Source organism: Tympanuchus pallidicinctus, unplaced genomic scaffold (genome assembly GCF_026119805.1).
Source record: "Tympanuchus pallidicinctus isolate F22 unplaced genomic scaffold, pur_lepc_1.0 scaffold1, whole genome shotgun sequence".
Taxonomy (NCBI): domain Eukaryota; kingdom Metazoa; phylum Chordata; class Aves; order Galliformes; family Phasianidae; genus Tympanuchus; species Tympanuchus pallidicinctus.
In genome coordinates, this window is record NW_026294618.1 from 64,408,213 (window position 1) to 64,420,387 (window position 12,175).

The 12,175-nt window shown below is 42.3% G+C and overlaps 1 long non-coding RNA gene across 1 annotated transcript; it reads left to right on the plus strand.

Annotated features, from left to right (window-relative positions):
* The first annotated feature begins 1,232 nt into the window (after nucleotides 1-1,232).
* Nucleotides 1,233-10,899, plus strand: LOC128083759 (uncharacterized). The gene is made up of 4 exons (XR_008208181.1): nucleotides 1,233-1,272; nucleotides 5,109-5,190; nucleotides 10,250-10,399; nucleotides 10,776-10,899. It is a non-coding gene; the product is annotated as an uncharacterized LOC128083759 (long non-coding RNA).
* Nucleotides 10,900-12,175: the final 1,276 nt, after the last annotated feature.

Here is a 12,175-nt window from a genome sequence, read left to right on the forward strand (position 1 = left end):
TTGATGTGAGAAAGCACAGAGGAGCCAAGTTCCTTGTAACCCTATACTGGAAAGCAATGGTGATAGGATTTTGAAAAGATTCCAGTGAGAGATGAGTCCATGAGGTCCACAGTAGCTGCTGCTACCTTTCTATGCTTATTAGAGCTCATTAAAGTATTAAATGGAGTGATCCACTAAAAATTTTCTAGCCTTGCAGGTGCTCAAACTTAATTCTTCACTCAGATTCTGTGTACGCCCAGAGCACACTTTTTCTCCTTTCCAGAGCTGACAGACAAGTATAATAGCCTTGGAGGGCTCATTGTAAAGATCAGCTCAACAGGTCATGTATAAATCATTCTTCCATATAAATATCTCATAGGATTCTGAGATCACTATATATTAAAATACGGATGGCATCCTTAGCCAAGAATGAATCCCAAGAAGCTTTATGGGCTTTGTGTGTGCTTAAGAAATAATGAATTCCCAGGGAAAAGAGCACGGCTTTTTATTGTGTGTAATATTGAAAGTGCATCTATGATTACATAAAACCAGAAAATGCAAACTGGCATTTGACTTATGAGGACAGGAGCTCCCACTGGATCACAGTTTTGGCCCTGGCAGCTCTCAGGCTGACATTCACGAGGATGATTTGAAGGAGACTTTTGCTCATATCAGCATGAGAGAAAACCATGTTTTGAACACCTGCGGAGACAAAGACACTTCCAGACCAGCAAAAATGAGAGCCTGAAGGAAGAATCATATAGCACAATGTAAGACTTGCACAAGTTCAGTGTGGGGACCCGTGGTCAGTGCCCCACCTGTCTGCTTTGGTATCCTGCATTGGTGACTTTTGGACATCTACTAAGAGTCTGGAGATTGCTAAAAGCAGTTGTGAAATCCAGGAGATAGTTGTGAGCACAGGGTCAATGTCAATGAATATCAGGAGTGGGGCGGGAGGAACAAGTATCTTGCCTACAAGCCCAATCCCTGCTGCTAGTCCTGTGGGGCTGATCTCACCCACCACTTCCGTGCCTTCACTCTCCAGCTAAACAAACTTGGTTTTACTGTCCTCTCATTCACAATACATGATAAAGATGCTGTAGTGGAAGTGCCAAGTTATGGCCTGAAGCAGTGATTGAGCACCTGGTGGGAAGGCAGGGCCAAACCAGAGGAGCTCAGCTGCATGCAATGCACCTAAATGGAGTCAGGATCCACCCCTTCCCAGATCTCATTTAAGGGTTGGCAGTGGAGAGAGAATCTTGGAGATTCCTGTCTACTGGAGGCCTTCTAATAGTAAGTAGTTTTTCTTCCTTTGTTTCTGTATTTATGGCTTGTACAGTTGTGTTTGTTTTCACTTGTTGCAGGTTAGGATTGTGCTACCCTGCTACTATAGTACTTTCCATTGCAGCATTACAGATGTCATAAATAGTACTCGAGCTTGAATGTGTACTTGTTTAAGAAGCTGATGAAGAATCCCTCATACCACTTAGGGGCTGCTGATGTTATGTTTTGCGTGGCTGCCAACAGCATAAATGGCATCTGCATAAAAGAAACTTGACTTTACAGAAGGAGTTGCTGCCAGAAAACTTCTCCAAGCATTGTCTAGCTTATTCTGTACCCTCTCATTTGACTGTTATCCTTAGTAGGCACATGCAGTAGATAACCTGTTTTCCATCTTCTGCAGAACTGACAAAGTGATAGGAGCATAGGTAAGATAAAAAGAGCAGGTGTATCATTTGACTTTGCTGTGTTACTCGCATCCGTTCTGAGCTGGACTCTCATCCAGGTGACAGGCTGTGCATATGAGCCAAGAGAGCTGTTCTTTGGTACAAACCTGTATCAAGATGTCAAGTGAGTTAGCAAAATTGCATTCCTTTTGTATCTTCTTTTTTTTTTTTTTTTTCTTAAAATAAGTGCAAAAATCTAGAGTGCATGTTCAGACTTAACAGGAAAGGGATGTGAGGGTTTTGTCTGTTTGTCTTCTGGAATGCTGTGCCAAATTTTTTTTTTTTTTTAGTAGAGTGAAGGAAAAGATCATTCTCTATTTCCCTATATGAATGTGGCATAGGCAACTGAATCTTCAATGTTAATGTGTATCAGTCTTTCTTCCCCTGGTAGCAAGGATGGAACAGGAGCTACCTCTTATGTGATAAGACTCACTCTAGCTCCCTGCTGCAGCAAAGACATGCAGACATGCTGTGACCCACCAGCATCCCCATGGACGTTGGCAAATTCCTGCTTAGCCCTCCAGGTGCCCTCTGAGCCTTCTCAAAGATACCTGGGCTTTTCTGCTGATGTGGGTGGAGTTGGTCCTTGTTAGCTCTGAGCTTGCATTATGTAGCTCAGCAGTGATTATGGCTACTAGTGTGTATCAAGTATTTTTACTAGCCTATTTTTTGGAGGAAGAGCTACAAGACTGTGCCACCATGCATGTGGTGTGAGGCTATTCAGAGTTCAGGGAGTGCAATATGAATGTCTTGTCATGGGTGGATGGGGAATAGGAGAAAGACTGTGTGTCTTGGAGCCATTACCAGATAAAAATCAAGATAAGCGTAACTCCCAGTGTAAGGCATACACATGAGCATGAATTGGTGAGGAGCAAGATGCTGAAGCTTTCTGCACATGATCTGCTGCAGTAACCTCTTCCCCTGTACCTCACCCCTTGTCTCATCTGGTTTCAGTGGATTTCCAAAGACATGTTTTTGGTAAACATGCTGTTTAAGATCCAGATCATGGTATCTATTACTGTGTAGGTTGTTTCTGTTGGTGACTCTTTGGTAGTGCATCTGACATTCTCTCAGCCGCAAGAGCTGGAGCTCTGTTATTTCTTACTTAGAATGTTTATGTGAACATCAAACTTACTGCCTTATGCTCTATTTCAGAAGTATAAATAAATACCACTAAGCAATGTCAAGCACAGAGCAATGCTCAGCTTTTTAAGGTGTTATACAAACACATAACAAAACGATTTTCTAACTACTTTCAAGTTGTTTCTTCTCTTTTGCTTTGATCGTGAACAAGAACAATCAGTGTGTAAGGGAACAACAACAATGTATCATAATATTTTGTTTTAAGAGTTACTTTCTTTGATTTGTTAGAGGTTGTAGGCATAATTTTGAATGAAACAACAGCAGGAATTGCTGTGTTAGGTCAGAGCAGGTTGCTGAGCTTGTCTCTGCCTCACCATCACAGACCTGGAGCAACAATAAGATTGTCTAGGTAAATGCCTGCTTTGTTATCTTTGAATATCTGTGTGGTAATGGCTGCTCATGCAAGTGTTACTGCACGTTCAATCTGTCTTTTATTTCTACTGCAACCTGTCTCAGAAATCAATACTGGAGAAGCTCAGTTGCCAGCCCTAGCAACTGGCAATTACTCCCAACCTGTCTGAATGCAGCAAAGCCAGAGTTCAACCTAGTTGGTTTTATCTATGCTGCACATCACACTGACATGATGGTGGCATGTGAAGCTCTAAGAGGAATGTAGTCATGCTACTTATTTATGTAGGTGCTATGAAAAATACAGTTAGCCAGCTTTCCTTTCTTCCATCTGTGCCAAGCCCAGATGGTCAGGGAGACGAAATAAAGCTTCACTTTATTTAAAACAGACAAAAACAAAAAACAGCACCTCATCCATGAGTATAGAGATGCAAGTGTGCCTTTCTGTCTGTGTGCCCATTAGTGACTCTTTAGAGCAAAAGACTAGCTTTTCTCCTTAGTTTTCCATTACATTCCCAAAGTTAATAGAGCTGTTTCAAGATGACAGTATTGTTCCCTCTTCCTAAATACCAGGAAAATCTGATACTTGCTGTAATTATTTATTTAAAAATCTTTCCACTTACCTTCAGTTATGAGTAATACTTAAACATATTGTAAGATAATCAGTGTAGTCACCTGAGACCAAATTCTTCTTTCTGTGATAATTCTGCGTGCTGCTGGAGCTGATAGGGCTCAACACAGATTTTTTTTTTTATTATTTTTTTTTTTTTTTTAAGTGAGCACTGTTGGAGGACAGTGTAGAAGCATTCAGGTGCAAAATGTCTCTCATGTGGAAACTCTCAGAAGAGTGGATGGCTCAAAGGACAGAGGTAGTCATGGATCTAGATCTCTCACATCCTGGAGGCTGGGGAAATGTGGGTGTCCACTGCTGCCTTCCTGGGTGTTTTGCTTTAAGCTGTTTATTTTCTTTGCTTTTCTTCTAAGTGTCTGAAATAAACCATTTCATCTGGAGTCAGAAGGAATGCTTATTGAGTACAATTAGCTTGTTCTGCTTCACTGAGAGAGAAACAAAACATTTTCTTTTTACTCTAATTCACTTCAGAATCAAGTCCTTCTTTTCCCCTTTCATCTGTCTGCTTAAATTAGGAGATTTGATACAACTATGTGAAGAACAAAAAGCATAGCCAATATCATTCACAACAAACAGCTCAAGTGCAAGAGAACTTACCACATTTTTCTTTCTAGGTCTGCGCACCTGGTTAACCAAGAAATCCTCTCCAAAAAGTTTGATACAGAGTCTGAGTTCTTGTGGGTTTGGTAGAAGCTTTCAATAGTTTCCCAAGGCTAAGATGGCTGGGATACTTGCAGCAACAGGAGCAAATGGCTTGACTGAGGCAATCCCCATTGATTGTTCAAACCTTTGCAGTTAGGAAGCTAGTGCAGCTCCAAGGGAAGGGAGAGGAGCTGGTTTTCTGTGGGGGTCAGCGATTGGTCTTCCTCGTCATTCACCACACAGCAGTACACTACCTGGGTAATGTCCTGGCAAATGAGCACCTGGCCCAACCTTCCACCTTGTCACCTGACGGCTGGTGGCAAAACTGGCAAAGGGTGCCTGGCTTCAGCCCCTGAGAGGAACATCATACACTTGTGACTACCACTGAAAGTGAGCCACTGGAAAATCTTGTCTTGGATCAGAAACTCTGGCCATGCATTTACAAAGCATTATCTCAGCTATTCCAGCAGTGACAATCCTGGCACTTTGTTGTGGCTGTCCAACACAGTCCAGCACGTGCTTGACTTGTGGTATGTTAGAGCTCAGCTCCTTATTGCAGCAAAGACCTTCTGAATTACCCTGGTGATGATGTCAGCACCATCCTTTCCTTTATTTTTTTTATTTTTTTCTCTCCCTAGCCCTGAAGCAAGGCAACATCTGGAGAATGGACAGCTGAGGCAGCTGGAGGCAGGAGACCATGTCTATCCCACAGCTGCAGAGGTAAGTGACATGTTAAGCCAACAAGGATAGATAGCTGAGTCTAAAAGTCTTGCTCGTGACTTTACGTCTTACACTTGTCCTTACCAAGATGTGACTTTGGGGCAGGAGATGACATTGTGCAGGATGGGATGACTATGACATTGCTTGGCTGAAAGACCTGTAGAGCTTACTAGTCAGATTCAGACTATATAAATGAGCAGATACACTTGGTCACACAGAAATCATCTGCATGCATAAAATAGATACATAAGCATAGCCATACATGTGCACATATAGAGAAGATCCATGTCCTCATGATGGCAAATCTGCCACTGAGTAGTCCTTATTCTTAAAGCACTTGTTGTCTCCCATGGGATGCTGTTTAAGGGTAAGCATGTGAAGACTTTGGCATGGATTGTATTATCTGTTAGGAGGGTGAACATTATTTTTCCAGGCTGTAGGTTGAGGTAGCTGGCTGGTTTTCCTCCTTCAGAAAGAGAATACTGAAATATTCAGAAGTTTCATATAAAGTATAAACATGCCAATTCTGCTGACTTCTGAAGTCATTACCATAGCATCAGCCTGAAAACACATTTGTCCAGAAATGAATTTTTCCCTAATGAAATAAACAGAAATATCTGTAAGAAGTGTTGTGCCTTTGTCTCCTGTAGAAGGGCTGCTCAGAGAGCCCAACAAAGGCAGGAGTCTGACGTGTCCTTTGAAGAGCTCAAGTGACAAGTGCAAGACCTGGCCAAAAGCTGCTAGCTGTTTGGGTTTACTTCCAAGGAGCACAAACCTGCCAGATGTTTTTTTTTGTTTTTTTTTTTTTTAAAAAAAAAGCAGCAACATCCTGGGAGCTATGGCTTTAGTCCAGATTTTCCCTTCTCTTTGCTCTTAGCTCCACTGTGTCACACTAACAGCTTTTGCCTCTTCCTGCAAGCTGCCATCATGCTCAGTGGGTAGGAGGTGGCAGCCAGCTTCTTGATTTAAACAACAGGCAAAGGATTCCAGCTGTGCTCCTGATTGCTCACTGACCTCAGTTTTTCTGATTAAATTATCCATTCCCTGCAGCTAACCAACCAGTTAGAATGCTTTCCCTCATTTCATGTTTTCTCTACAAGCCAGGGAAGACTTTGTTGTTGGTAACAATGGAACATAACAAATTCATGTTCTGTCTTAGGTAAGTCGGGATTTTACCGACCAGTTGTCAGGGATGTTTTTAATCTGTTTTGATGCTGATGTTTCAAATATATTAAAAGGTGGGAACAAAAACTACTTTAGAAACCATCATTAATGTGATATCTGCAGATGATGGGTAGAGACATGAAAACATCATTGTTGTCACTGCAGCATACATCTCTAAAGAGATAAGGTGGTAGAGGAAAAGCTGAAAAAATGTTGCTGAGAACCAATGCATGCCCTGTGAGATTTTACTACAAAGGGCCTCAAAAAGCCCTCAGTAGGCAGTGCAATAAATGCAGAAGGCAATAGAGAACATACTTGAGGAGCAGCAGACGTGCGATGAAGGCGTATGTTGAATGCAGTTAAACTGTAAGATGGACGTTGTTGAAAAGCCAGTGATTTGAATGTAACAGGTGCACTTTATTCTGAGCGGAGGCAGGCGGGGCAGGCTTCTAATAGGGCTTCAGAGTTCTGTATCATGATTTCTTGATGCTCAGGCTGATGTTTCAGAGCTCACACTTTAGCAGCTGAGGATATGTGCAAGTGAAAAAGTCTCATTTCAACATTTTGGAAAATACTGGGAACTCATGCTGGAAAAACACCTGGAAGACAATGCAATTGTTTGTCACAGCCAGCATGAGTTCTAAAGGGGAAGGTCCAGTTTAACAAACTTAATCTCCCTTTATGACAAGGTTACCCAAGTTGACCAACGGAAGCCAGTTGATGTTAAATTTTTGGATTTCAGCAGTGTTTTCAAAGCTTTTCTCACAGTATTCTTTTGGACAAAATGTCTGGTATACAACTAGGCAAAAACATAACGGGATAGGTGAATAACTGTCTGATGGGCCGTGGCCTAAGGCTCACAGTGAATGGCATTACATCAGGGTGGTGGCTAGTTGCTAGCGATGTTCTTCAGGGCTTCATTTCAGGGCCAATTGTTTTTGAGTCATTGATGAAAATGTTGAATACAGGACTCTAAAGTATAGTAAGTTTGCAGGTGAACCTTAATAGTGAGGAGCTGTTGACTCCCTGTAGGATAGAGAACTTTACAAAGAGATTTTGACAAACTCTAGGGCTTGGGTGGTCGCCAGCAGCATGAAGTTTAACAAGAGCAACTGCCAGATTCTGAAGCTTCCTCAAGGGAGCAGAGGGGCAGTGCTGAGTGCTGCTGTCTGTGACAGCAACAGGGCCCAAGGGAATGGCATGGAGCTGTGTCAGGGGAGGGGCAGCTGGAGGTTAGGGTGGTGGGCATGGAACAGGATGCCCAGGGCAGTGGTCATGATCCCAAGCTGCCAGAGTTCAAGGAGCTTTTGGACGATGTTCTCAGACACAGGGTCTGAATTTTGGGTGGTCCTGTGTGGGTCTCTTCCAACTCAGGATATTCTATGATTCTGGCACTGACTTATAAACAAGTTCATTGTACAACTGACACACGTTTGTGTTCAAATGTTTTATTTAATTTAAAGTTCACTTTTTTCCCTAAACATATATTAATTTGTGACCGCTTTTAAAGTTCTGTAATAAAAATCTTAACCACATTCATAAGTTCAGTGCCTGCCTAAACTTCTAGCCAGGCTTCAGACAGCCCAATAAAAAATGTTATTGGCCAAATGTTAATGATGAAATGTATTCTGTTAATGGAGAACATTTCAGGAAAAAGCAGGTCCTGTTCACTACGTTGCAAGGAGAAAGCCCTGGAAGTCTGTTGCTTTTTGACATCCCATTGCCACTGTGTCTCTGGAGAGGACATCATCTGTGCACAAGTGCCACGTTTTCAGCACTAGGTCTAAGAAACCTCATAGGCTTTTTTGAGACTCTTATGCTTTGAAGCAACAGAAATAATTTTTTTTTGGCAAGCATTCTATCCCAAATGTGTGCATAATTCCTATACAGTTAAAATGAAGCATAAAATTGTACTGTACCAAGAGGAAAACTAGTAAAACAGATCTTGCTGAGCAGGAGCCAAGCTAAATGAGTCTAACACTCTTCAGGAACCTGCCCTACTTCAGCTCCTGTTGCCCAAACCATAGAGCAGTGATAGGCTTGCCGAAACCCTTAGTGCTTATACTGATAGCCTGGTGATCCCCTGTGGCTCCATCCTTTCAGATGGTAGCCAGAACCATTGGCTTTTCTATCATAGGAGCTGGGGCTGCCCCCATCATGCAGTTAGTGCCTGTAGAACACCACATTTATACATTCATAGGCTCATACTCTTTTATTTCCAAAATTCCTCATGTACATTTTTCAGCCACTTTCTTTGCTTGATTATTGTCTTTCCAGGTCTTCTTATCCCTTCAAATAAAAAAGAAACTTTAAAAAAATAAAAAAAAAAAAAAAAAAAAGGAAAAATGAAATAAAGGCTTAAAGAAGAGGTTGCTGTAGAATTTAACTTTTAAGATGAAGAGTGTGAGGTCTGAAGTCACCTTTCCAGATGTTTCCATCATTGTTAAGTGAATGGGGGACTCAGGACCTGTTGCACAGCTGCAGCTCTGCTGCGGCTTGACTCACCTGCAGCTGCACTTTGTCTTTGCAGTGATTGCCGTTAATCTGAACCGTGTGCCTGCTGCCATCTTCTAACAGCCACATATTTTCCACATATTTCTTAGTCGTTGCAGTGCTTTGTTCCGATGTCTTTGAGAAAACATCTGCCCTGAGGATTCCCCTTTTTATAACCTCTTTAAAATATGTCACCATCTGCTCTTTCTTAAAATCTCTTCCTTGATCCCATCACCAGTGCCTGGCCCCTCAGTGACCTCCCATTTCTTAGCAAGAAAATTGGGGAGGGATGTTCATTTGTTTGCTTTGTGTATTACAGCATTCTGTGTTATGTTATGGTCAAGTGGCTTGCTCAGTCTATAGCACAGAAGCACCTCTGTGCTTTAGAAGAGATGCCTCTTCGGACTGCTGAAGGCCCTCTGTTTCTTGACATGTGTACAGTGTCAGAAAGCAGACCCCTGCCCTGTATCTCCCTGCACCAGCCCAGCTTCGGGATTACAATCATTAGGTTCTTGCAGCCTAACAAATCATTTTACCCTCTGTGCTAAAGCCCATTGGCAGCAAACACCCACATAAAGCTGCCCCTGGACTTCCACTGGTTGTTCCTCTACTTGGTCAGCTTGCTTCCTTCTTTAATTTCTTTTCTGCTAGGTACATAGCACACACTTTTTGCTGCTCTTTTGAGTGAAACCTTCTTGCATGCTGTCTCCATTTATTCTGCTTTTTTTTCAGCTTTATTTTCAAAGCCAAGAGTGTACTTTTTCAGCAATAATAAGTTCCTCTTCCTCTACTGCCTTTTCCAATCCAGATTCTCAACATGCCTTTGCTCCCTAAAGCCTTCACAAGATTCTTAAGATTTCTTTCCCCTTCTGTGTGACACATCTCCAGAGAAATCTCTATTTCTGCCAGAGACTCCGACACTGATGACATTTTATTTGATTTTCTTAATGCTCCCTTACAGCTCCCTTTCCTTATATCTGCCTTGATATCCAGCATTCCTTAAACAAAAATGTCATTTCAGGTTTTCTCATATGGATGAGAAATATGATTGCCCGACGGTAAAGGCATTGTTTAGTTTAGTTTTGTTTTCCATAGGATCATAGAATATCCCAAGCTGGAAGGGATATTCCATGGGGATCATAGAGCCCTGACAATAGGGACGGTTTTTTGCTTCCAAGCAGATTATTTGAAAAATAATTTGGGTTTCAAATAAGAGTCTGAGCAACAGAAATTTGTATATTGTCAGATCCAGCTGAGTGGAAAGCAGAACTGAAGTAGTTGTAAGTAAAGGTGAACTGCCTCTGGTACTTGACACAGAGGTAGTAATTCAAGCCAGCATGCTGATAATGCAATATATATACTCAAAAATTATTTTGTAATTGATTTTATTTCTCTCCTTCAGGTTAAGCAGCTTTCTACTGATTGCCAATCATGGCTTTGAACATGAAGAGAATCTTTGACAGGAACGGTGTTCCCTTGGGGTCTGTATTGAGGCCAGCCCTGTTCAACATCTTTGCTGATGATCTGGACAAAGGGATTGAGTGCATCCTCGGTAAGTTTGCAGATGATACCAAGCTGGAAGGAAGTAATGATCAGTACTAGATTTTGTGCTGCTCATCTTCTTGGGGCAGGGACCATCTGTTTGATTTTGCATACAGCACAGAGCTGCTGTAGCCATTGCACAGGGCATTTTGGCTAATTCTGCAGACACGGGACCACATATATGCACTGGGTGGCAATCCGCCTTGCACTGCTGTTGGTTCTGGGCAGCTCACATCAGTTCACAGCAGCCTTGAGGGTGTAACTGCAGGTTGCATACATCTGTAAATACATCATCTACCCCCCAGGAGAACATACATCTATACCTACCTCCAAGAGGGATTCTTGGAGGAAAATAACTTATGAGAGCTATCTTGCTGTCCTTCTAGCTCGACTTTAATGAAAGTTCTGCCTCTGGGATCCTCAGCTCATGGTTGAACAAAGCTGGAGCCATCTGTGCAGCTACTTTTACCATCACAGGAGCAGATGCTGTTTCAGTGCAGCATCCTAGAAGGCCACAGGAGGCTGAAAATGAAATCTGTATGATAAAAATAAGAAATCAGGCTTTCTTTTTCTTTCTTTCTTCTGTCCCTCTCCCCCCATTTGTCTCCAATCTATTAAAATACTTGTGAATCTTCCTGGAGATTTACCGGCATTAATTCCAGCAGGACAAACCCTCATCATTTTTCCCTATTCAGTTAAACCTAACACCACTGCCGTCATCACTAACAGGTTAAACAGAGCTAAATACATCATCTTATTGTGAATTACATACAATTTGGCCTTTGTTTTTCTTCTGTGGGCAGTGATATCTGCTTTCTACTCTGAATTTGTCATTAGTAAACTAGAACTTACCCGGTGAGAGCTGTTAAGTGCTTGTATAAAGCAATCAGTCAGAAAATGTTACCAAAGAATGTCAGCAGGTGGGTCCCAGAGATATTACAGAGAGTTACAACCATTTCTAAAATGGAGGTGAAAATTGCAGTTCTCACCACTGTTCACTGCACAATCTGGCTTCTAAAAATGCTGGCAAACAGAAATTCAGCACTGCCAACTGCAATTGTATCATGAGTTGATGATACTAAGTATTGAATGAAGTCCCCACTCCTGCAGGCATCTGGATTAGATGAAGATCTCAACTTTCATTTTGTATAAAAGCCCCATGAGTCTAACACACGTGGTTAGAAAAGTCGGACCAAGCATGAGTGTCATTTCACCCAGTTTTACTGTCTGCAATTTAGACATCTGCTCCGAGCCGTTAGGTCACCTGTCCTAACAGTGGGGAGAGTGACAAATTGAGGTGGCTGCTTGCCCCTGTCAGCACTCCAGCATCACATCTCCTACCACCAGGTGGTTGCGGGTGCTGGCTGTGCAACAGAACACATCAGCTACCTGGCTAAAAGCTGAAGGCTATGAAAGTAGTAAAGCTGATCCCACTGGTGCCAGGTGATATAAAAGCAGACAACTGTACACAGTTACACTGCAGATTTCACTTAGCCTTTGTGCCATGTCAATAGTGGGGAGGGAGTAGGTGACATTCGAAGAGTTCCTCCAGCTTCGGTCTAGAGATATCATGACACCCTCAATCCAAAGGCAGTGGATTTCCTGTAGGTGGTTACATACACCCTATCCAGAGAAGATATTCCAGAGAACTATCCATACCACGCTCCTAAAGCAATGATGGGAGTTGGCAGAGAGCCTTCACTTGGAGAGGCAAAAATTGTGCCCAAGTGTGGGTACACACTCTGTTTTGGATTTTAGTACCCCCCTCCCCCTTCAGATTACACTT